This window comes from Leucoraja erinacea, chromosome 4 (assembly GCF_028641065.1).
Source record: "Leucoraja erinacea ecotype New England chromosome 4, Leri_hhj_1, whole genome shotgun sequence".
NCBI classification, from domain to species: Eukaryota; Metazoa; Chordata; class Chondrichthyes; order Rajiformes; family Rajidae; genus Leucoraja; species Leucoraja erinaceus.
Window position 1 is genome coordinate 109,001,147 of NC_073380.1, and position 24,825 is coordinate 109,025,971.

General features: G+C 45.2%; 1 protein-coding gene and 1 pseudogene across 2 annotated transcripts in view; both read right to left on the minus strand.

Moving 5' to 3' along the window:
* zfpm2a (zinc finger protein, FOG family member 2a) overlaps positions 1 to 24,825 on the minus strand; it is a 646,324-nt gene that overhangs the window by 494,584 nt on the left and 126,915 nt on the right. The window lies entirely within an intron of this gene.
* LOC129696793 (U2 spliceosomal RNA) lies at positions 10,998 to 11,100 on the minus strand (annotated as a pseudogene).

Sequence of the window (24,825 nt, forward strand, 5' to 3'; positions counted from 1 at the left end):
TCTAGAATAACCTGCTCCCTCATTGGTTCCTCTACATGCTGGTTTAGAAAACCATCCCGCATACATTCCAAGAAATCCTCTTCCTCAGCACCCTTGCCAATTTGATTCACCCAATCTATATGTAGATTGACGTCACCCATTATAACTGTTTTACGTTTGTTGCACGCATTTCTGATTTCCTGTTTGATGCCATCCCAAACCACTACTACTGTTAGGTGGCCTGTACACAACTCCCACTAACGTTTTCTGCCCCTTAGTGTTTCGCAGCTCTACCCATATCGATTCCACATCTTCCAAGCTAATGCCCTTCCTTTCTATTGCGTTAATCTCCTCTCTAACCAGCAACGCTACCCCACCTCCTTTTCCTTTCTGTCTATCCCTCCTGAATATTGAATATCCCTGGATGTTCAGCTCCCAGCCTTGGTCACCCTGGAGCCATTTCTATTCACTTTAGTTCTATTTTAGATGACTTCACATTTGTCTGCAGTGAATGCATTTGTCTAAATATTACCCTAATGTTTCATCTATTTATAATTTTATGCTTCCACATACATTGTTTTCAAAGCTACTTACCTTAATGTCATCCACGGTTTCTACCCCGTTTATTTAAGGGCCTGTCCCACTTGGGCGTCATTTGTGTGTCATTTACGCGACATCATTTACGTGTGTCGTAAATGCATTACACGTGCATGGCGTGTATTACGTGCGCATGGCGTGCATTACGCTTGCATGGCGCATGGTGAGACGTGGTGGCATAGGCAGTGACACGCGGTAGTGCGCGGCGCCCCAGGATTTTGGGGTTTCTCAAAATCCTCGCGCACCACCTGCGTGACGCGCAAATGACACCCAAGTGGGACAGGCTCTTTAGTTAATAAATAAAAATAACTGAGACCCCAGCTATCTTTCTTTATTCATGTTCAGAATCTGGGCTTCACAGCACGGCCAATATTAATTATCCTTCCTTAATTGCTCTTTAGAAGATGGTGATTGATTTGCCCCCTTGAACTGATACCATCTATTATTTCCACAATTTTATTCGTAGGGATTGTAGGGGTTTGACCACCTGATGCTGAAAAAACAGCAATATATTTTCAAGTCAGGATGTATGTGGATATAGAAACTCTAGGTGAATGGGTAGGGATATGGCTGTTGGAATGGAATGTAGAAAAATGTGAGGCCATCAACAAAGTAGAAAAACCAGAAAGATTCAATAGTTTTAAAATGATGAGACTGAAGAATGATGGTATTCAATGGAATTTGGGTGTCTCTTGACACTAAATCACTGAAAGTTAATATGATACTTCACCAAAAGATTACGGACACAAAAAGCAGTATATGTTTAGTTAGAAATAGTATGCTGCTATATGATTGGCAGCTTCCAGGAAGAGAGAAACAACATTAATGTTATAGGTTGATAATATTTGGTCACAGTCTGCTCTAACCCCATTTGAACATGATTTGGCAACCACCCAGACAAATGGCCATTCCAGTTTCCCACAAAATTGTTTCATCAGACAATATGCCAAGTCACTCATTCTTGGTCATTTCACCTCCAGACATTCTTTTATCCATTAATGTTTTTCTTTATATAAAAAAAATCAGGCTTCCTCTTACCTCGGCGAACCCCATCCATCCCCACCACAAACCATGACATCTTGCATGCCGTGCTACTCCAATTATATTAATTACACATAAGACCATATCTTTTCTCTTTGTTCTGTCTGTCTCCACTCGCAACCCACTTGTCCCTCCTAATCCACTCATTGGAAAAGCTGTTGCCCCAAGGTACATCCATATTTGCAATTTCTCAGCTGTGTAGGCTTTCATTACTGGGCAGGGTACGTCTGCAACCTGATATGTTTTCAAATATATTGCTGAGAAACAGTATGCAAATGATAAAATGAGGAAGTAATATGGCACGATTTGAAGGAGAGATTTAGTATCCGATGAGGGGATACCGTTACATTGAAATATTTGAAGCCAGCAACATATTTAATTATACTTTCCTGTACTTTTGGTGTACTTGTTGCCAGTAAAACATTTTGCTCCCATTAATTTGGGGATTCTTCACCTATGCAGTTCATCTCTGTGCAGTGAATATTTGTGAAGTTAAGGGTCATGGGCCTTATGGTAAACAACCAATTTAGTCAACACTACCACATCTGGCATGAACACATAAAGCTTTCTTGTCTTAATCTCGTTTGGTAAATTGCAGGACATAATTAAAATAAAAAAGCCCCAAATTCTTCTTCTCGATATTATAATCTACTAAAACCCTTCTCCTCCATCTCCTTCCAACCTCACTACAAGCAACTACAGTGAGCCTCCGAACTTTTGTGCTACTATTAACTGCTCAGCTCCCTGTCATTTTTTTCCTACCACCTACTTCTGCAAGCTAAACCAAACCACCCTTGATTTTCCTTGATTTCCTTTCATTAACTTCACATTTTTCTCCAGTTTTTCTTTAGATCTCCTTATTACCCTTTAATGTTCTTTAATAGAATCTTTAAGCGAACCTACTAATAATCTTTAAGAGAATGCTCCTGCTATTTTGATCATCAAATTTCATACCTCACCTCTATGTTAATCAACATTGTTAAAAGCGTATTTTCCCTTTGCCCAGTTGCCATTGCCCCTTATCCCTTAATAATTTGCAAGTTGTATTCAACACTGTCAAGTAAAGTCAAGTCAAGTCACTTTTATTTCTATAGCACATTTAAAAAACAACTCTCATTGGCCAAAGTGCTTTACATTGATGGAGGTACTAACGTTATACAACAGTGGTTCATAGATTAAATACAAACATCACTGCATACATACAGCCCTCGCTTAGAGGACGTCAAGAAAGGCTTTGGAGTAGAGATGAGTTTTAAGTCTCGACTTAAAGGGGTCGATGGAGGGGGCAGTTCAGATGGGAAGAGGGATGCTGTTCCACAGTCTAGGAGCTGCAACCGCAAAGGCACGGTCGCCCCTGAGCTTATGCCTAGACAGCGGGATGTTCAGTAACCCCAAGACGGCCGATCTGAGGGACCTGGAGGTGGTGTAGTGGGTGAGCAGACTTTTGATGTAGGTGGGGGCTAGCCCATTTAGGGCTTTGTAGACATAAAGGAGGATCTTGAAATTTATTCGGAGCCGCACAGGCAGCCAGTGGAGAGAGGCCAGGATCGGGGTGATGTGGTCCCTTTTTCGGATGCCCGTCAGGAGTCTCGCTGCGGCATTTTGGACCAGTTGCAGGCGGGACAGGGAAGATTGGCTGATGCCAGTGTAAAGAGAGTTGCAGTAATCGAGGCGAGAGGAAATAAATGTGTGGAATATAGAAGCTGGGATGTAATGTTAAAATTGTACAAGGTATTGGTGAGACCAAATCTGGTATGGTGTACAATTTTGGTCGCCCAATTATAGGAAGGATGTCAACAAAATAGAGAGAGTACAGAGGAGATTTACTAGAATGTTGCCTGGGTTTCAACAACTAAGTTACAGAGAAAGGTTGAATAAGTTAGGTCTTTATTCTCTGGAGCGCAGAAGGTTAAGGGGGGACTTGATAGAGGTCTTTAAAATGATGAGAGGGATAGACAGAGTTGATGTGGACAAGCTTTTCCCTTTGAGAATAGGGAAGATTCAAACAAGAGGACATGACTTCAGAATTAAGGGACAGAAGTTTAGGGGTAACATGAGGGGGACCTTCTTTACTCAGAGAGTGGTAGCGGTGTGGAATGAGCTTCCAGTGGAAGTGGTGGAGGCAGGTTCATTGGTATAATTTAAAAATAAATTGGATAGGCATATGGATGAGAAGGGAATGGAGGGTTATGGTATGAGTGCAGGCAGGTGGGACTAAGGGAAAATTATTGTTCGGCACGGACTTGTAGGGCCGAGATGGCCTGTTTCCGTGCTATAATTGTTATATGGTTATATGGATGATCTTTTTGAGGTCATCAAACTGGAGGAATTGTGTTATTTTAGCTATCGTCCGAAGCTGAAAGAAGCTAGCTTTTACCTGGGCATTGACTTGTTTGTCAAATTTCAATGCTGAGTCAAATATCGCGTCAAGGTTTTTGACGTGAGGTTTGATTAAGGGGGTAAATCCCCACTACTGCCTGTGGAAAATATATCAGGTTCTACATCTGTGCTGATGTCATTGAGTTCTATTTCATCAGCCTCTCTCTCATTATTTTCATTACTTCTACATTGACACACTCTTGCCATCCACTACTGGTTGAGGGAGCATGTCCTCCAGCTAAGTACTGGGAAAATGAAAGCCACAAGCTTTTATTTCTGACATAATCTCAATTTTCTTTCCAAAACCTGTTGTCCTTCCCAGCTGTTATCTGGAACTGAACTAGATCTTTTGCAGATCTGATGTCTAGTTTGGGTCTGTGACCCATGTCTTCAGCCATGATCTATCTTCCTGTTCCTAGATATGATATCAGAATACCTCAGAGGTTGCAAATATATTTTAGTTTATTAATCTCCTACCTGGGTACCTAATGGCACCTTCATAGCAAAAGGATTTGAGTATAGGAGCAGGGAGGTTCTACTGCAGTTGTACAGGGTCTTGGTGAGACCACACCTGGAGTATTGCGTACAGTTTTGGTCTCCAAATCTGAGGAAGGACATTATTGCCATAGAGGGAGTGCAGAGACGGTTCACCAGACTGATTCCTGGGATGTCAGGACTGTCTTATGAAGAAAGACTGGATAGACTTGGTTTATACTCTCTAGAATATAGGAGATTGAGAGGGGATCTTCTAGAAACTTACAAAATTCTTAAGGGGTTGGACAGGCTAGATGCAGGAAGATTGCTCCCGATGTTGGGGAAGTCCAGGACAATGGGTCACAGCTTAAGGATAAGGGGGAAATCCTTTAAAACCGAGATGAGAAAAACTTTTTTCACACAGAGAGTGGTGAATCTCTGGAACTCTCTGCCGCAGAGGGTAGTCGAGGCCAGTTCATTTGGCTATATTTAAGAGAGAGTTAGATGTGGCCCTTGTGGCTAAGGGGATCAGAGGGTATGGAGAGAAGGCAGGTACAGGATACTGAGTTGGATGATCAGCCATGATCATATTGAATGGCGGTGCAGGCTCGAAGGGCCGAATGGCCTACTCCTGCACATAATTTCTATGTTTCTATGTTTCTAAATTCAAGTTGCATGACCTCATCCCTCACCTTCCACCTTCAAAGTATTGTCCATCCTGGTTATAAAGCTGCAGACATTCATGCATGGCTTTCTGCATTTAAATATTCAAATATTCTCCTGGCTATCTTGCTATGATGTATCCTTTGTAAAACTGAGCTCATCGAAACCTACATAACTATGACCAGCTCCTCAACATCAATAGTCAGCTGACCATTGACAGTAGTGGCATTAAATTGTACAAAAGATCATGGAACGTATCTGCCACTACAGGAGCCCTTTTAATTATATTATGGGAGAGGGCTTAAGTGAAAGAAACTTAAAGTGAAAGAACAAAGCATGGAATAAGGATGATGCAAAAAAAGTGACAGAAGCGACAGAGCATATAAGCAAAATAATCATAGTCCTTTGGGTCTGATGACCTGGTTGTTTAAAAATGTGACCAAAAAGACAGTGTATAGATAGATAGATAGCCTTTTATTGTCATTCAGACCGAAGTCTGAACGAAATTCCAGCAGTCATACATATAAACTGTGACCCCTTGCTCTGGACGTCCCCCAACATCGGGAACAATCTTCCTGCATCTAGCCTGTCCAACCCCTTAATAATTTTGTAAGTTTCTATAAGATCCCCCCTCAATCTTCTAAATTCTAGCGAGTACAAGCCGAGTCTATCCAGTCTTTCTTCATATGAAAGTCCTGACATCCCAGGATTTAACATATGCAACATCAAACATGTTTTGTACGAATATGCAATCCTCTCCCTCCAATTCTCCCCCATCATTTAACCCAGTAGGATGACATTCCCAGTGGATTCAGTTCCATTTCACTTTGTTTCTCTTTACTTCAATGCAAAGGAAATTCAGTTGAAACAAATTGATCTCACAGAGTTTGTAATGAATGTTAACGGCACAGACAAAAACAATCAATACAAAAGAGGCAACAAAAAAAGCAACACAATAGTTTTAAAATTTACATTTTCACTCGATTAAATATTACCACATCGTATTTGACTTTATATTCTGATAAATGTCCTTTGCTCTCACTTGATGCCTAAGCTTTTCTTTGTAACTGATGCTGTCGAGTGGTCTCTCCACTTTGCAACTCACTCGTGCATGGGTCTAAGTTTAGAGATTAATTGTGAATTCACCTCCTTGACTTGTATTGCACCGGGAATTGAATCTGAGTTGGTGCATTGCATGATACAGTAAAACTCTGTTAACCAGACACTTTCGTGGTGCTGGACTTGCAGATTTTCCAAGTGAACCTCGTAAGTTTCATGGGAGCTCGGCCAACATGCCACGTGAGTTTAAAGGAACACAGTAACTGGTGCCCTGGTGAGTGGAGGGAAGTCTAGGAATCTGGGCCCTGACAATGCGGGAAGTGTGGGGACACAAACCCCAGCCAGCGGATAGAAAGCTTGGGAACTATGGACCCGGAGTGGACATTGCAAACATCACCTTGTGAACCAGATGTTAAACTATGGAGATTTCCAAATGGATGGAAAGAGGATTATCCGAGTTTTACTGTAATAGAAGTTCGCTCCAGGTCTTTGCCCTTTTGCATCGTCTCTAACTGCCCCCATCAATGTATTAACCAGGTTACTTAAATAACAGCTTATTCCTATAGCAAACGTGCCTGATGGTAATGGAGATATTCCCTTTATCTGATCCCAGTCTCTGCACCTTTAAACACACATATTTTCTCACTTTGCTAGCTCTGACAAAGACCCTTTCATCTTAAAGTTAACTGTTTCTCTTTCCACAGATGCTGTCTGACTTCCTGCAGTTTCCAGCAATCAGTGCATTTATTCCTGCTAATCAGAACTGCCCATCAGAGGGGGGGGGGGGGGGGGGGGGGGGGGGGGGGGGGGGGGGGGGGGGGGGGCACTGTTGCAGTGAAACAGAAGGGACCAGTCTCTTTGAAGTTGGTATGAAGGCTGAATGACAGGAGGCTTGATTAAGTTCTTTCCATCAATGATTTGAGAGGTGAACGGAGATGAAAGTGAGTGGGGAGAAAAGGGTCAGAAACACTCTTGTATCCACAAGTGTCGTGTCCACTAAAATAGTAAGATTAAACGAGAACTTACCAGTTTGAAGTTTGATCTGTATTTTATGAGGAGGAACGTTGAGGGAATACGTGAAGAACCCGCTTCCAACGCATGCGTGTCATTCTTCAAAGCAGCGGTGTGAGGTCACAGAAACCTATAATGACCTAACATAGTAAGATTATCAAAGAGATACCAGTTTTTGATATGATCATAAGAGGGTGGGAGCGGAGGGCACGTATTCCCTCAACGTTCCTCCTCATAAAATACAGATCAAACTTCAAACTGGTAAGTTCTTGTTTAATCTTACTATTTTACTTCGGAGTCACGTGAGTGACTACGTGAAGATTTCAAAGCTCTGTGACCTCATGCCGTGGAACGAGTCCATGCTTCACAACTGCCTTGGGTATTGGAAGAGAGCATCATTAGTAATTTTAAAACACACTTATACAAAGAGTTGTGTGGTATAATGAAAAAATATATAAATTTTTTTTAAATTGAAAATCATAGCCCTGTAACCTTTCGGGCAAATTATATTGTTGAACGTAAAATGGTTTCCGAACACGATGATGGCTCCAAAAACTGGTTTATTATAAAACCTTTGGAAAGTCCTTTCGGATGACCATCCTGCCATTCTCAGGATTTGGTCTGTGGGTACCTCTAGAATTTTTGCTGCGGATGTTGCTGCAGCCCTGGTGGAATGAGAGTTAAAACATTAGTGTCTATTCCTGCCATCTTTAGGACATATTTGAGCCACCTTGATATAGTTTGGGTCGTGACCCTTTTGTGCGGTTTCTTGTCAGAGATTAACAACGCCATTCTCTGACCTCGAATGCTCTTAGTATATTCTATGTATAGTTGGATGTGTCTTGCTATACACAGTCGTTCGTCATATGGGTATACCATAAATTCAAACACTTGACCCGATGAACCTGGTCTGTTTTGTTTTATAAAATCCTGTATGACAAACACCAGTTTCTCGGGTGAGATGATCAGGGAGTCCAGGCTCAGTTTGCTTAATGACTGGACTCGTTGTGCGGTAACTAACGCCATGAGCATAACCATCTTCATGGTCAGTTCCTGAAGTGACAATGCTGTTATGGGCGACCAGCTCCTCAGCATGTTTAGAACGACACCCACCTCCCAGATTTTGGAGTACCTGGTTTTAGGGGGATTTGCATTGAATATGCCCCTCATGAGTTTTGTTACCAGGGGGTGTGTTCCCACCCTGTGCCGCTCCGTTCCTTGTGATAGGTAATTGGAGAGTGCACTTCTGGCACTATTGATGGCACTGTAGCTCCATCGATTATCATAATGGAGGCTTGTTAAAATTCCAATACGGCCAGAATGTTCTTGGCCTTTTGGTCGAGGTTGTTGTCCAAGCAGTATATGCCCCATTTCTTGATGTGTCCAAGGTACTGCTTCCGTGTTGACAGTCTTTGTGCAGATGAGATGAGATTCATCGTCCTGTCTGACAGCCCCATGCCGTGTGGTGGGTCTTTCAGACTCTACAAATCAACAAATCCATAGTCTTATGGCATGGATGACTGCCCCCAGTCACTGGATGAATTAATAAATTTGGCTATGTTCATAAGGGAACATGGTTCTAACCACCATCCCCTGTATGACCGAATACCATGATTGAGTAGGCCAGTCGGGTACTATGAGAATCCCAGATGCCGAGTCTTGTTGAATCTTTTCCCTAGTACCCGATTGATGATCATATTGAATGGCGGTGCAGGCTCGAAGGGCCGAATGGCCTACTCCTGCACCTAATTTCTATGTTTCTATGAGGCAGAACGGGGGAAATACATCACCTTATGGCTTTGTTTACGTAACAATGCCAAGCTGGTTTTAGAATTTTAGTAAATAATATTGGGGCTGATGTTTGCCCCTTTGGTAAGCTGTATATTGCCAACGTTCCCCCCCATCCAGTTAAATTTCAAATACCGTCTGTGATCCCCTCTGATGGGTACTGTATATTATGCATCTTTTGAGTCAATGCCTGCCATATAGAAAACCCCGCTGACACTAATTCTTTATCAGTAATAAGAGTATCCATCTTAAAATGAACATATTGAACGAGTGTGTTTAGGGTTGAAAATGATAATCCTGCAACCCCCATCTATTTTATTTTTAATAAATATGTTTGATACAAATTCTAATTTTCCATGAAAAGTATGCTCAATCACACCTTTTGTGTACAATTTTTGTAGCACCATGTGGGCTTTAGATTGTTCGGTTTTTGTAAGGACAAAATGCCTTTCTGGTGTATGTTGTACTGGGGTTATTGGGATAAGTAAATTCTATCAGATAACCCTGAATACAGCTGAGAATATATGAGTCTGTAGTGATTTTACACCATACATAACTGTAGTATTGCAACCTCCCATCCCCCCCACCGTCGTGGGTCCCTTTTTTACAGAAGAACCACACCCACCTACCTCCATGGTTACTGGTGGTTATGTTATTTCCTTGGTTTTTTGAAAAGAGGGGTTCTGGTTTGATATCTCTTGTTCGGGGTTGTGTGGGAGGTTGAGGCTTCCGCATCTTCCAGGGTGGCCGTCCCTGGCCATACCCTAAAAAGGGCTGCTGCGGGTTATATTGATTTCTGGCACTGCCACTGGTATGAGCCACATTTTTATGGTCTTGCATGTGGCTGGTATCGTGCTCCAAAATAGGCCCTTGCGCTGGCCTTGATGAGCCCCAGTGTCTTGGCTTCGTCCACACACGGTTCTTTGTTTGCAAATGGTAGCATATTAGGGGTCCAGTGCTGGCTGAATGGCAGCCTTCCGCATGTAGTTCAGCTCATATTGCACATTGCTAAACAGAGCTAGTGCGTCTTGATGGTCTTTGGTTAACTCTGTTTTGTCCAGGGTGCGGGTGTATGCTGTGATCCCTTCCGTCAGTCCCTTTAAGGTTTTCTGGATCTTGAGGTCCTGGTTCCTGATGTTCCTCCCCATATGCTGCCAAATGCATTGGTTTACACTGGGCACCTGTAATGCCTCACCGTTGCCAGGTGGCAGATGTCTGGCCAGTCTCTGTAAATATTTCTTGTTGGAGTTTGTGGCCAGACATATAGTTAATACTATTGCCATCCTGGATCCAAGTCTACCCCTGTTTGACTTGGTTTAAAGTAATCAGCTACCATGCCCATCAGGGTCCTGCCTACTCTTTTTTATAGAGTTAGAGATCTCTAGGGGTCCCGCACGGGGTACCCATGTGGGGCTTACCTCCTGCCCACTGTGGCTAGTCTCCACATCCATGTGACTGCTACTGTGAAGGAGCTCCTTTTTTCCCCCGCTGTTTCCGTCCCCCGTACACACGGGCACTGGTTTGCGGGTTTCCCTCGCCCTACCGCTGACCGCACCGGTCTTGTATGTAGGTCCACCTCTCCACACGGTCCCGGTACTCACAGGCACCTGTGCTGGCTGCTGTCATGCTGCAGCCACTCGTACCGGCTTCCTCCAGCGTGGGCTAGCGGGTCCACGCCGTCTCCGTACTTCCAGCGCCCTGGACCCATCTAATACTTTAACCAAAGGATTAATAAACAGATTTTTATGAAAAAACATAGAAATTAGGTGTAGGAGCAGGCCATTCAGCCCCTCGAGCCTGCACCGCCACTCAATTCAATGGGGTCCGTGGGGTTGTACCCGATTCGTCGGGATTTTGCTGTGTAGCCGGTCAAAATCGGCTCCAACGCTCTCAGCGCTCCTGGCTGCTCGTTTATCTCAGACCGCTGGGACCGACCCCGGTACTCACGGTACTGGTTCCTCGCGGTCGTTGCAGCCGGTCAACCCCACTCCAATGCCCTCAGTTCTGGGCACTCCTGCTTATATGGTCCCTAGATAAGGGACATATCAGATATTAAACTGATAAGAACAGATACTACACTTGATCTTAGCCAAAAGGCCAAGAAGCGATCTCTGTAACTAAAAACCCGTTGGGACCGACCATTGTACTCACGGTACTGGTCCCTCGCGGTCGATTGCAGCCGGTCAACCCCACTGCAATGTCCTCAGTTTGTGAGCCTCGGCGCTGGCCGGTAGCGCTGCTTCAAGCCAGAATCGCTTCCAAAGCGAGACTGGCATACTGGCCGAGAAATGAATTTTTCCCCTGGTGCGGGAGCGAAGTCGGGCACAGGTGTGTTCCCTCTCCGGAAATCGATGTGCCGTTGCTGCTCTGCTCCTGCCGGCTGCCCGCACTCCGCGGTTCTCCCCCACCAGCTTTCTGCAGCCTACATGGACCCGGTCCATGTCTGCACCTAAAAGGTAAGTGGAAGGAACGCAGAGTCTCTTACCTGCTTTTCCCGACTTTCAATTCTCCCGCTGGTGAACGTCGTTCCCTGCGTGTCGGGTTCGAGCTGCTCGGACCGACCCCAGTGTTCCCGGGACTGGTCCCTCGCGACAGTTCCGCAGTCGGTAAAACCCGGCTGTTCATAGGGACCCCTTGGACCAATCCCGGTGCTTACCGTTTGAAGAAGGTTTTCGGCCCGAACGTCCCCAGTTCCTTTGCTCCATTAGTGCCGCTGCACTCGCTGAGCTTTTCCAGCCATCCTGTGTACCCCCGGTACTTACAGCACTGGTCCCTGTTCTCTGTCCTGCAGCCTCGGCACTGGCCGCTAGCGACTGCTCCAAACCAGTCTCGCTTGAGACTGGCATACGGGACGTCTTTGCTTTGCTTCCCGCCCGGCCAAGAAGTGAATTTTGCTGGTGCGGGAGCGAAGTCGGGCACAGGTTTTTCCTCCAGGAAATTGGTGCCATTGCTGCTGTTGCCGGCTGCCCGCACTCCGCGGGTCTCCCCCGCCAGCTTTCCGCAGCCTTCATGGATCAAGTCCATAGAAAGGAACGCAGAGTCTCTTACCTGCTGTTCCCGACTTTCAAATTCTCCCGCTTGGGGAACGTCGTTCCCCCTGTGTGACTCGTTGCAATGCGTGTAGCGATATGACACGCATGCGTTGGAAGCGGGTTCTTCACGTAGTCACTCACGTGACTCCGAAGTAAAATTAGTGATGATTGGCATAGAATAACATTTGAATTTATAAACCTAGAAGTTTACATTTAAAGAATAACAAACATTGCAATTCTATTTGACAAGATTCCAACCAAGGTAAAATTAAGAAAAAAAAAGGTAACATTTGAAAACATGATTGCTTCTATTTATTCAAGTTTAACAGAAATTTTAAGAAGTTGGTGCAAGTTATGCTTCCTTTAATATTTCTACATACACAGGAGAAATATACCGTGTAAGATGACTGAATTTCAAAAGAATCAAAAACTAAGATACAACCTTTTAAGCGTGGCATAATGCATCACAGATCATGTGAAATTTTTGTTGCATTCTCCTCTATATGCAAACACAATAAACATTATGCTGGAAGACCATTTCATATAATAATATACATAGATTCATTACAAACTTGATCAGGACTCGAAATTAGCGGTTGCCCGGGTGCCACTGACCATTCAAACCTAAACACCGAGTCATTTTGCCCGGCTTGGCAACCAGATACTGGTTGTACCGAAGATAGACACAAAAAACTGGAGTAACTCCGTGGGTCAGGCAGCATCTCTGGAGAAAAGGAACGCAAAGTTTTGTGTCGGCAGTGACGGCTGTATTGCGTGAGAAATATACTAGGTGCGGGGTGAGGAAGGGTCGGAGAGAATGACGGGCTCCGCACAGCGGCAGCAAAGGCCGTGACAGCGGCTCCATCACCCCCTCCTCCCGCCCCCCGCCCGCCCTGATAGCGGCCGCTGCCTGCAAATCCGCTAACGCTGCTTTCAAAACAAACCTTCCCGCACGCCGAGGCATGGAGGAGGAAGGGAGGGGGAGGCCGCGGGAGCCTTTGTTTTGAAAGCGCCGTTAGCGGATTTGCAGGCAGAGGACCTTATCAGGGCGGGCGGGAGGAGGTGATGGAGCCGTAATCGCGGCCGCTGCTGCCGCTGTTCGGAGTCCGTTATTCGCTCCGACCCTTCTGAAGCAGCTGCACCAAAGATCCTATAGCTATGGGATCTTTGAGCTGCACTGCTCGGCCCCACACCTTGCTGTTGGCTGGCGGAGGAGGGAGGCGGTGGCGAGGAGTTCCCAATGGCCAAGGCAGCAGGGCGATGTTGTCCAAGGAGCGCTGACCTTCGTTCCTCCATACCTCGCCTCCCCACTCTCTCTCTCTCTTGTACACCCCCTTCACCCACCCCCCCTTTATCCTGGGACCCCTCCTCTCCATCCCGCACTGATCCGCATTCCCGCCTCTATTCAGTCCTCACTGACATCCCCTGTGCTCCCCTCCCCATCCCCCCCAATCTATTCATCCTGCGACGATCGCCCTATCCACCTCGCATTGACTCTCCTGCCACACCCCCCCCCCATCCATCCTGCCCTGGTTCCCCAATTCACCCTGTACTTACCCCTTTCCCATCCATCCTGTACCTCTTCCATCCATCCTGTACTGATCCCCATCCATCCTGTACTAATCCACGCATTCATCCCGTACTGACCCACTCTCCATTTACCCTGTACCTTCCCCTAATTCATCCTGTAGTGATCTCCCATTCATCCTGCACAGACCCTCTACGATCCACACTCTACTGACCCCCTCTCCCCATTCATCCTGCGCTGATCTTCCCCCCCCCCCCCATCCATCCTGTACTGATCCTCCCATTCAAGAAGAATGGGGGGAACAGTCTGAAGAAGGGTCTCGACCCGAAACGTTGCCTATTTCCTTCGCTCCATAGATGCTGCCTCACCCGCTGAGTTTCTCCAGCACTTTTGTCTACCCCCACCCATCCCGTACTGAACCCCCCCCATTGACATCTCCCGTGAACACCACTGACATCCCCCATGCTCTCCCCTCACAATTTTACCTACTCCAACCAACACGTACTAATTCACCTGTCTCAATCTATCCATTCTGCACCGATTACCTTCTAACCCACCCCCCCCCCCCCCCCCCCCCCACCCCACCGCCATCTATCTACACCCCCTTCCCTGACCATATTGTCCTGGAAATGTCTTCAGAGCGAACATTGACTATGTTTGATAACGGAATGCAATCAAATGTGTTTTAATTCCCATTATTTATTTTAATCCATAAAGATGGATTAATTAAATTGTGAACACGTGAAACGTTAAAACCGCAGTGTTCGATTGTCGCTGCTGCCGTTGACACATTATTACAGAATTCATTTTAACGGCAATTCAATGCTCTTAATAGAAACATAGAAACATAGAAATTAGGTGCAGGAGTAGGTCATTCGGCCCTTCGAGCCTGCACCGCCATTCAATATGATCATGGCTGATCATCCAACTCAGTATCCCGTACCTGCCTTCTCTCCATACCCCCTGATCCCCTTAGCCACAAGGGCCACATCTAACTCCCTCTTAAATATAGCCAATGAACTGGCCTCAACTGCCCTCTGTGGCAGAGAGTTCCAGAGATTCACCACTCACTGTGTGAAAAAAGTTCTTCTCATCTCGGTTTTAAAGGATTTCCCCCTTATCCTTAAGCTGTGACCCCTTGTCCTGGACTTCCCCAACATCGGGAACAATCTTCCTGCATCTTGCCTGTCCAACCCCTTAAGAATGTTGTAAGTTTCTATAAGATCCCCTCTCAATCTTCTAAATTCTAGAGAGTATAAACCAAGTCTATCCAGTCTTTCTTCATAAGACAGTCCTGACATCCCAGGAATCAGTCTGGTGAACCGTCTCTGCACTCCCTCTATGGCAATAATGTCCTTCCTCAGATTTGGAGACCAAAAACTGTACGCAATACTCCAGGTGTGGTCTCACCAGGCAGTAGAAACTCCCTGGTCCTCACCAAATCCTTTTGCAAGACCCATGTACAACTGCAGTACCTTCAGAAACACTCCGCTGCTCCTATACTCAAGATCCTTTTTTTTGCACCAAAATGGATAAAGCTAACATACCATTCGCTTTCTTTACTGCCTGCTGCACCTGCATGCCTACCTTCAATGACTGGTGTACCATGACACCCAGGTCTCGCTGCATCTCCCCCTTTCCCCAATCGGCCACCATTTAGCGACTTTGATAATAGTCTGCTTTCCCGTTTTTGCCACCAAAATGGATAACCTCACATTTATCCACATTATACTGCATCTGCCAAACATTTGCCCCAATGATTTCACCCCACCTATCCTTTAATAACTGACCTAGCAGTTTCCCCACTATCCAAAAAGTGGGGTTACATTTGTCAACCTCCAGAATCTAAAGAGTTTTGCAGATCTTACTAAGCATCCACCTTCAGCACTTCTAAGTACTGGGATGCCCCCCTGCTTTAGTGTCCATCAATTTACGCAACACTTGGGCTAACCTGATATTGCCAATTCAATTTTGACCCGCGGTCATCCAGATCATTAAGTATATATTGTAATGGAGTAGCTGGGGAGCAACATTCACAACAGTACTGAGGTCCTTGGGTTGTACGCCCAACTAGTTTGGACTGCCTAATAGCCATTGCAATGTGTAAAAAGGAGATACCCATGTTTGTGGGATATATCATGTCTTGATTGGTGAATATGTTTAGTTTGTGACTTTATTTGAAGCAGAAAATAATGCATTCCAACTGTTTGCCGGCCGAGCCAGTTGCTCTATGACCACATCAACACAAGTGCCCGACTGTAGTATTGAGGTGGCACCCAGAATCAGCATGTCTAGGTGATTCAGCATCTCTTAGGTCGGGTACCCTTCTCTGGTCGGGACCCTTCCTCAGACATGTCTGACACACTGAGTTACTCCAGCACTTTGAGTTATTTTTTATCAGGATGTACCAATTTCACTCAGGATTATGTTCCCAACATTGGTATTTCAAAACAATCCCCATATTTGTTTTTATCCCAGATTGCTGCATTGTGTGTCATGGCAGCAGTCTTGCTGGACCACAGTCAACCACCAACGAATAAGTAACCAAAAGTGGCTGGTAGGTACCCTGAAGGTGCATCAAGGAACTTCATTAAAACCCAAATGAATGGGAATCAAGGGGAAATACTCAGATGCCCAAAGGAAGATACTTGCAGTTGTTGGAGGTCAATCATCCCAGGCCCAGGAATTTACTACAGTAGTTCCTCCAGACTGTGCCCCGGGCCCAGTCCACATCAGCTGCTTCATTAAGATCATACAACCCCAAGACATGAGAGCTGAATTAGGCTATTCAGCCCATCGAGTCTGCTCCATAAATCAATCATGGTTGATCTATTTTCCCCTCTCAACCCTATTCTACTGTTTTCTTCCTGTAACCTTTGATACTCTTATTAATCAAGAACCTCCACCGCGGCCAGTAGGAATGAATTCCACAGATTCACTACCCTCTAGTTAAAGAAATTCCCCCTCATCTCCATTTTAAAGGTACATCCTTTTATTCTGAGGCTGCGTCCTCTGGTCCTAGATTCTTCCACTGCTGGAAACATTTTTTTATCTAGGCTTTCATTATTCGATAGGTTTCAATAAAAACTCCCTCATCTTCACAACTCCAGCAAGTAGAGGCCCAGAGCCATCAAACGCTCCTCAATCCTCCCAGGGGTCATTCTCGTAAACCTCCTCTGGACCCTCTCCAACGCCAGCACGTTCTCATATATAGGGCCCAAAACTGCTCATAAAAGTCCAAATGTGGTCTGGCCAGCACGTTATAAAGCCTCAGCATTATATCCTTGCTTTTATATTACAGTCCTCTTGAAATAAATGCTAAGATCTGTCTGAAGAAGGTTCCCGACTCGAAACGTCACCAATCCATTTTCTCCAGAGATGCTGCTTGACCTCCAGAGATGCCCTAGCATTTTGTGTCATCTTTGGTATAAACCAAAGATCTGCAGTTCATTCTTATCACTGCAAATTAACCTTTTGGGAATCCTGCACCAGCACTCCCAAGTCCCTTTGCACATCCAAATTCTGAATCCTCTCCCTGTTTAGAAAAGAGTCTTTGCCTTTATTCCTTCAACCAAAGTACGAAACTGTACACTTTGCTATGCTGTATTCCATTTGTCTGCCCTCGCAACCTGTCCAAGTTCTTCTGCAGACTCCCTGTTTCCTCAACAGGACCTGCCTCTCCACCTATCTTCGTAACATCTGCAAACCTGGGAACGAAGCTATCAATTCCATCATTCAGAACATTAACATATAATGTGAAAAGTAGTGGAACAACACTAGTCACCAACAGCCAACCAGAAAAGGTCCTCTTTATTCCCAATCTTTGACTTCTGCCAGTCAGCCAACCTCAAATAGAGAAAGCTAGTAGACAGTGTGTGAGGCAGGAGGCAGAGAAGGGAAGCACTCAGACCCAACATGTAGGGGGGAAAGAAAAAAATAATAATAAACAGAGAATAAGAGGTGGTGGGGTTGTTAAATGTGTGAGCAGAGAGACAGAGGGGTGTAAAATGAGGGTAGAAGCAATAGGTAGCAAGGTGAAACGTAAAAGTGGCAGGCAGACAAATCCAGAGCATTCGTAATAAGGTGGATGAGTTGAATGTGCAGATAGCTATTAATGACTATGATATAGTTGGGATGACGGAGACATGGCTCCAGGGTGACCAAGGCTGGGAGCTCAACATCCAGGGATATTCAATATTCAGGAGGGATAGACAGAAAGGAAAAGGAGGTGGGATAGCGTTGCTGGTTAGAGAGGAGATTACCGCAATAGAAAGGAAGGACATTAGCTTGGCGGATGTGGAATCGATATGGGTAGAGCTGCAAAACAATAAGGGGCAGAAAACACTAGTGGGAGTTGTGTACAGGCCACCTAACAGTAGTAGTGGAGTTGGGGATGGCATCAAACAGGAAATTAGAAATGCGTGCAACAAAGGTAAAACTGTTCTAATGGGTGACTTCAATCTACATATAGATTGGGTGAATCAAATTGGCAGGGGTGCTGAGGAAGAGGATTTCTTGGAATGTATGCGGGATAGTTTTCTAAACCAACATGTAGAGGAACCAACGAGAGAGCAGGCTATTCTAGACTGGGTATTAAGTAATGAGGAAGGGTTAGTTAGCAGTCTTGTTGTGCGTGGCCCCTTGACCATAATATGCTCGAGTTCTTCATTAAGATGGAGAGTGGCATTGTTAATTCAGAAACAAGGGTCCTGAACTTAAAGAAAGGTAACTTTGAGGGTATGACACGTGAATTGGCCAAGATAGATTGGCAATTGATTCTTAAAGGGTTGATGGTGGATATGCAATGGAAGGCATTTAAAGACTGCATGGATGAACTACAACAATTGTTCATCCCAGTTTGGCAAAAGAATAAATCACGGAAGGTAGTGCATCCGTGGATAACAACGGTAATAAGGGATAGTACCAAAACAAAAGATGAAGCATACAAATTAGCGAGAAAAAACAGCCTACCAGGGGACTGGGAGAAATTCAGAGTCCTGCAGAGAAGGTCAAAGGGCTTAATGAAAGGGAAAATAGATTATGAAAGAAAACTGGCAGGGAACATAAAAACTGACTGCAAAGGTTTTTATAGATATGTGAAGAGGAAAAGATTAGTTAAAACAAATGTAGGTCCCTTGCAGTCAGAAACAGGTGAGTTGATCATGGGGAACAAGGACATGGCAGACCAATTGAATAACTACTTTGGTTCTGCCTTCACTAAGGAAGACATAAATAAACTGCCGGAAATAGCAAGGGATCGGGGGTTAAATGAGATGGAGGAACTAAGTGAAATCCAGGTTAGCCGGGAATTGGTGTTAGGTAAATTGAATGGATTAAAGGCTGATAAATCCCCAGGGCCAGATAAGTTGCATCCCAGAGTACTGAAGAAAGTAGCCGCAGAAATAGTGGATGCATTAGTGATAATTTTTCAAAACTCTTTAGATTCTGGAGTAGTTCCTGAGGATTGGGGGTAGCTAATGTAACCCCACTTTTTATAAGGGAGGGAGAGAGAAAACGGGGAATTACAGACCAGTTAGTCTAACATCGGTAGTGGGGAAAATATGCTGGAGTCAGTTATTAAAGATGCAGCACATTTGGAAAGTGGTGAATTCATTGGACAAAATCAGCATGGATTTACGAAAGGTAAACCATGTCTGACGAATCTCATAGAATTTTTCGAGGATGTAACTAGTAGAGTGGATAAGGGAGAACCAGTGGACGTGTTATATCTGGACTTCCAGAAGGCTTTCGACAAGGTCCCACATAAGAGATTAGTATGCAAACTTAAACACACGGTATTGGGGGTTCAGTATTGATGTGGATAGAGAACTGGCTGGCAGACAGGAAGCAAAGAGTAGGGGTAAACGGGTCCTTTTCAGAATGGCAGGCAGTGACTAGTGCGGTACCGCAAGGCTCAGTGCTGGGACATCAGCTATTTCCAATATATATTAATGATCTGGATGAGGGAATTGAATGCAACATCTCCAAGTTTGCGGATGACAAGAAGCTGGGGGGCAGTGTTAGCTGTGAGGAGGATGCTAGGAGGCTGCAAGGTGACTTGGATAGGTTGGGTGAGTGGGCAAATGCATGGCAGATGCAGTATAATGTGGATAAATGTGAGGTTATCCACTTCGGTGGCAAAAACAGGAAAGTAGACTATTATATGAATGGTGGCCGATTAGGAAAAGGGGAAATGGAACGAGACCTGGGTGTCATGGTACACCAGTCATTGAAAGTAGGCATGCAGGTGCAGCAGGCAGTGAAGAAGGCGAATGGCATGTTAGCATTCATAGTAAAAGGATTTGAGTATAGGAGCAGGGAGGTTCTACTGCAGTTGTACAGGGTCTTGGTGAGACCACACCTGGAGTATCGCGTACAGTTTTGGTCTCCTAATCTGAGGAAAGACATTCTTGCCATAGATGGAGTACAGAGAAGGTTCACCAGACTGATTCCTGGGATGTCAGGACTTTCATATGAAGAAAGACTGGATAGACTCGGTTTGTACTCGCTAGGATTTAGAAGATTGAGGGGGGATCTTATAGAAACGTACAAAATTCTGAAGGGGTTGGACAGGCTAGATGCAGGAAGATTGTTCCCGATGTTGGGGAAGTCCAGAACAAGGGGTCACAGTTTAAGGATAAGGGGGAAATCTTTTAGGACAGAGATGAGGAGAACTTTTTTCACACAGAGAGTGGTGAATCTCTGGAATTCTCTGCCGCAGAAGGTAGTTGAGGCCAGTTCATTGGCTATATTTAAGAGGGAGTTAGATGTGGCCCTTGTAGCTAAAGGGATCAGGGGGTATGGAGAGAAGGCAGGTACAGGATACTGAGTTGGATGATCAGCCATGATCATATTGAATGGCGATGCAGGCTCGAAGGGCCGAATGGCCTACTCCTCCACCTATTTTCTATGTTCTATGTTTCACCATCAATGTGATGAGGAAAGGTTAATATGGTAAGCAGTACTCTGGGGAAGAGTTATCATAAAGTGATTATGTTTCACATTCAATTTAAGTGTGACAAATTTAGGATAGAAATTAAGATCTTACACCTATATAAAGTGAATTACATAGATTTGAGGAGTGAAATGTTCCCCTGCTTTCAGATTTTTCCTACAATGGAAACATCACAATTTCTAATCTTTAAGAATCTTATATGTTTCAATGTAGCCCAATGAATTTCTTTTGAACACCGACATTCTTAAATCAGAAAGCCAAAACTGTGCACACCACTCTTGTGACCTAGCCAGCACTCTGTAAATGCATATCATTTCTAAATTCCAACAGTATGACCATATGCTAGGTTTTAGATTTACATTCAGGTTTATTATTATTGTATGTACCGGGCTACAGTGGAAAGCTTTGTTTTGTATGTTGTTCAAACACATCAGATATAACATACAATCTAGTCCATCTCATGTGACAACAAGAAACAGTAGCTGGTGGAAGGGTTGGGAGCCCCATGGTGAACGAGGGCGTTCTGCCGGTGATGGTGTCGGCCCAAAGAAATCGCTGTCCCCAGAGGCTACAACGTAAACCACAATAACAGCTGTGTCATTCCAATCACATTCAATTTGCGTTTTATAATTGATCTATTTAAATTTCTGGCGCTCCGCGATGCTTCAGAGACACGGAAGGGGTGTCATTAGCGGGCCAGGGGTGTATTGTTGTTTCATTGTCACATGACCTCTGCTGGTCCAGAAAAACGGATAATCCAGAAAGGATTAGAAATAAGGGTGTCGGAAAATCAGTGTTCAACCTGTACAAGGATAAATGCTGGCAGTAGAATTTCCAGCATTTATCAGCAAGATTTCTTTTTAAATCCTTTAAGCACGCATACTTGAATATTATTCACAAATTATGTAAAATTAATTGATCTAATGGGAATATAATGTACTTTTCATTTAATATGAACATGAAAGCCATTGCCCATTCATTTATCCATGGCATCACAAAGTAGTTTCCTGGGTTAAATACACATTGAAAGCAGAGCAAAGTCAAATGAAAACAAGTTGCCTGTATGTTCCACTGGAATCTTCCTTGAATCCATAACCACTGAAATATTTTTGCATCTTAAAAGTTTTGTCTAACTATATCATCCTTACCATTTGGGAAACTTAAGAAATAAATTCAACTCTATTACCATAAATAATTCAACTCCCCCCCCCCAAAATAACAAATGCAAGATGCACAAAATGTTTGCTTTTTTTATACAAAACCTGGTGGATGATTTGAACCAAAGGTTATCTCCTGAGGATTATATTTATTGCTGCCCAGTCTTAGTTTATCTTTTAAATGACTAGCTCAATACTCACACACTGAATTATTCTTTCTTGCGGGAATGTCACAAGGGATTTGCAGCAGGTGTTTACGCTCGCCTGATGCAAATCTCCCACTTTATAGCCCATATGCACTCTGATGAGAATAGATAAAGAGCTTTTATCTAGAGCTGTGAACAAAATAATAATATTGTTTTGTTTAAAAGGAATCACACTCTGAGTTCACAACTCACCTGCAGCTCCTATAACCCATTCTTCCACGACTCTGTTACATGGGTGTTGTAGACCAAGCATTAATTAAAAGGGTAGGTGGCAAACCTGCTTCTAGCTGTTTGCTGTCTATTCACAGTGATACTGCATGAGTTGTTCCTTTAATGTACACGGTTGTGCTCTTTCTAAGAGTACTTCATTTTCTGTCCAGCACTCCACTTTCTATCTTGTAATTGAAGAGATTTCATCATACAAGGACTCGCAAACCCAAGCCCTCAAATGTATTAGATCACCACAGCAGGTGCCAACATTTAATGTATGAACTGGTCACAAAATGTAGTGCATTCTAAATTACAAATTCATTATAAGTGAGGCTACTATGTTAAGGAGTTCCACAACAAGGAAATTATCTTAAAAAATTGACAACATTGTTTAATTCATATCAATTTAGAAAACTGTGCTTTGCATTTGTCAGTCCTATACTCACGACATGTGTGTAAATCCCTAGTTCTACTGTTAAGCTTTCAGACCTAAAGAAATATCTCTATCCTTATAAAACTCTGATCTTGGTTGTGTATATATTTGTGTGATGTCCGTGTGTGTTTCATATCCCCTCGAAAACACGACGCGTTAACGGTGAAATTTGTACATCTTCCGATAGAGATTTACGCCATGTCAAAAATTGCCTTATCTGAAAATTTCATGCATTATTTCTCGAGTTAATTATGAAAATGTTCACAAATCTCAAATAACTTAGAAAATGTGAGATTGTCTCGCTGATGATGTCACAATGGATCTGACTGCCTGCCTCAGCTCGTACTGCGAGTGACGTCACCCCTGTTATGTCTACTGTACTTCTTGGCTTCTTAACTTCTTTAAATTTGTCACTTAGCGTTTTAAAACTGCTGCTCAGGTCGTGCTGCGCGCTCCGCTGGGCTCCTTGAAGTTCTAGAACATGACGGCGGTGGTCGTTATCGCCGGGCAGGTGCGGCCAGCGCGATGGGAAGGTAGACCGTGGCAGCCATTACTCCCTCTGGGAGAGGGCCGTCTATGGAGACCTGTGATTCCTCCGTCGATCGCTGGGACTCGGGGAATCGTGATGCCTTTTCGTCGCTAGTGATCCCGATCCCACTTGGCGATCTCTGGCCATCACGAGGAACGACTGCCTCTCCGTTTCCCCCGCCCGACCGTCTGTCACGCGGGCGGGTGGGCTTCTACTCGCGGAAGCCACGATCGGCCGGCCCTCCGCTGCTTTTGACCATCCTCAGAGCTTTCTTCTTTTTCGGCCCGCAGTCACGCATTCTTCTACTTCTTGCATTGAGAGTGGTCCTGCCCGCTCAGCATCCACGCGCCTGGTGGGGCGGCTGCTGCCTCGCCCACCGGCCCTCGACGCCTGCCCGCCCTCTAGTCCATGACCGCCCGCAGCCTCCCTCGGGTCGATGATCGCTCGCCACCTCATTCAGGGTCCTCGGCTTGAGTGGGGAGGCTGCTGCTCTACGACCTGGGTAGGTGCTGCCTCTACCCCCTCCCCCTCTATCCCTTCCCTCTTTACCTCCTGCTCGCTCTCTACCCCCTCCCCCTCCCTCTCTACCCCCCCCCTTTACCCCCTCCCCTACACCCTCGCACTCACCCCTCCCTCCCCCTCTCCCTACTACCCTCCCTCTCCTTACCTCTTCCCCCTCTCTCTCTACCCCCTCTCTCTCTCTGCACCCTCCCTCTCTGCCCCCCCCAGTGGAGTATTGCGTTCGGGAACCAGCCCTCCCTCGCCGCCCCCCCCCCTCAATCTCTACCCTCCCCTCCCTCTTCTCTAGCTGTGCCTGCACAGTTGGGGGCTATGCGTGAGTGGATAGGATAATAATAATAATAATAATAATAATATTTATTTATATAGCACTTTTCAACAAAACCAGTATTTGAACCAAAGTGCTTTACCCAAATGTCAATAAATCCATAAAAACAAAAAAAGAGAAAAAAAGAAAAAAGACACAGAACAGTACACTATAGAAATCAACAAGAAACGTCCCCCCACAGCAGAATTCACTGTGAGGGAAGGCCTAAAAATATCCCCTCCCCCTCATAGTCTCTATATGTGGCCTCCTCAGCCAACTCGATGTTCTCAGGCCCTCTGCCGCGAAGCTGGATCATCCCTTCTTCTCGGCCTGGACCGGCCCCCCCCCCAGTGGACTGCAATTGCGTTCGGCCGCGCTGGCCGGACAGCCTGGCGAACTCGGACACCCCCCCTCGGTGTTGAAATCCAGTGCCGCCTGGATGCTCTGCAGCCGCAGCTCAGCGATGTTCCCAGTGCTCCGGAGCTTACCCCGAAGGCGACCCGGTAAGGCATCGGCCGCTCGCGTTGGTGTTGGTAGCTCTGCACCTGCCCAGTTGTCCCGGCAGGAAACGCGTGAGCTCGGCGGTAGGATGGGAGGATGAAGAAGCGGTAAAAGGAGACCAATGAAAATACCCACCACATAAAAAAGAAGACTAAAATTTCCCACGGAAGGACTAAAAATAAAAATAAAAAAGGGAGAAAGGGGGGGGTCCGCCATCTTGGGGGGATGGGGTGTGTGTGTGGAGACAATGAATAATATTAATATATCAAGGGGGGGGGGGGGGGGTGTGTGTGTGTGTGTGTGTGTGTGTGTGTGTGTGTGTGTGTGTGTGTGTGTGTGTGGTGTGTGTGTGTGTGTGTGTGTGTGTGTGTGGGGTGTGCGTGGTGGTTAGTGTGTGTGTGACGCTGAAAGTCGCCCCTCCCCCCACTGCAACCGCACGTTGAGGGGGGACGGGACC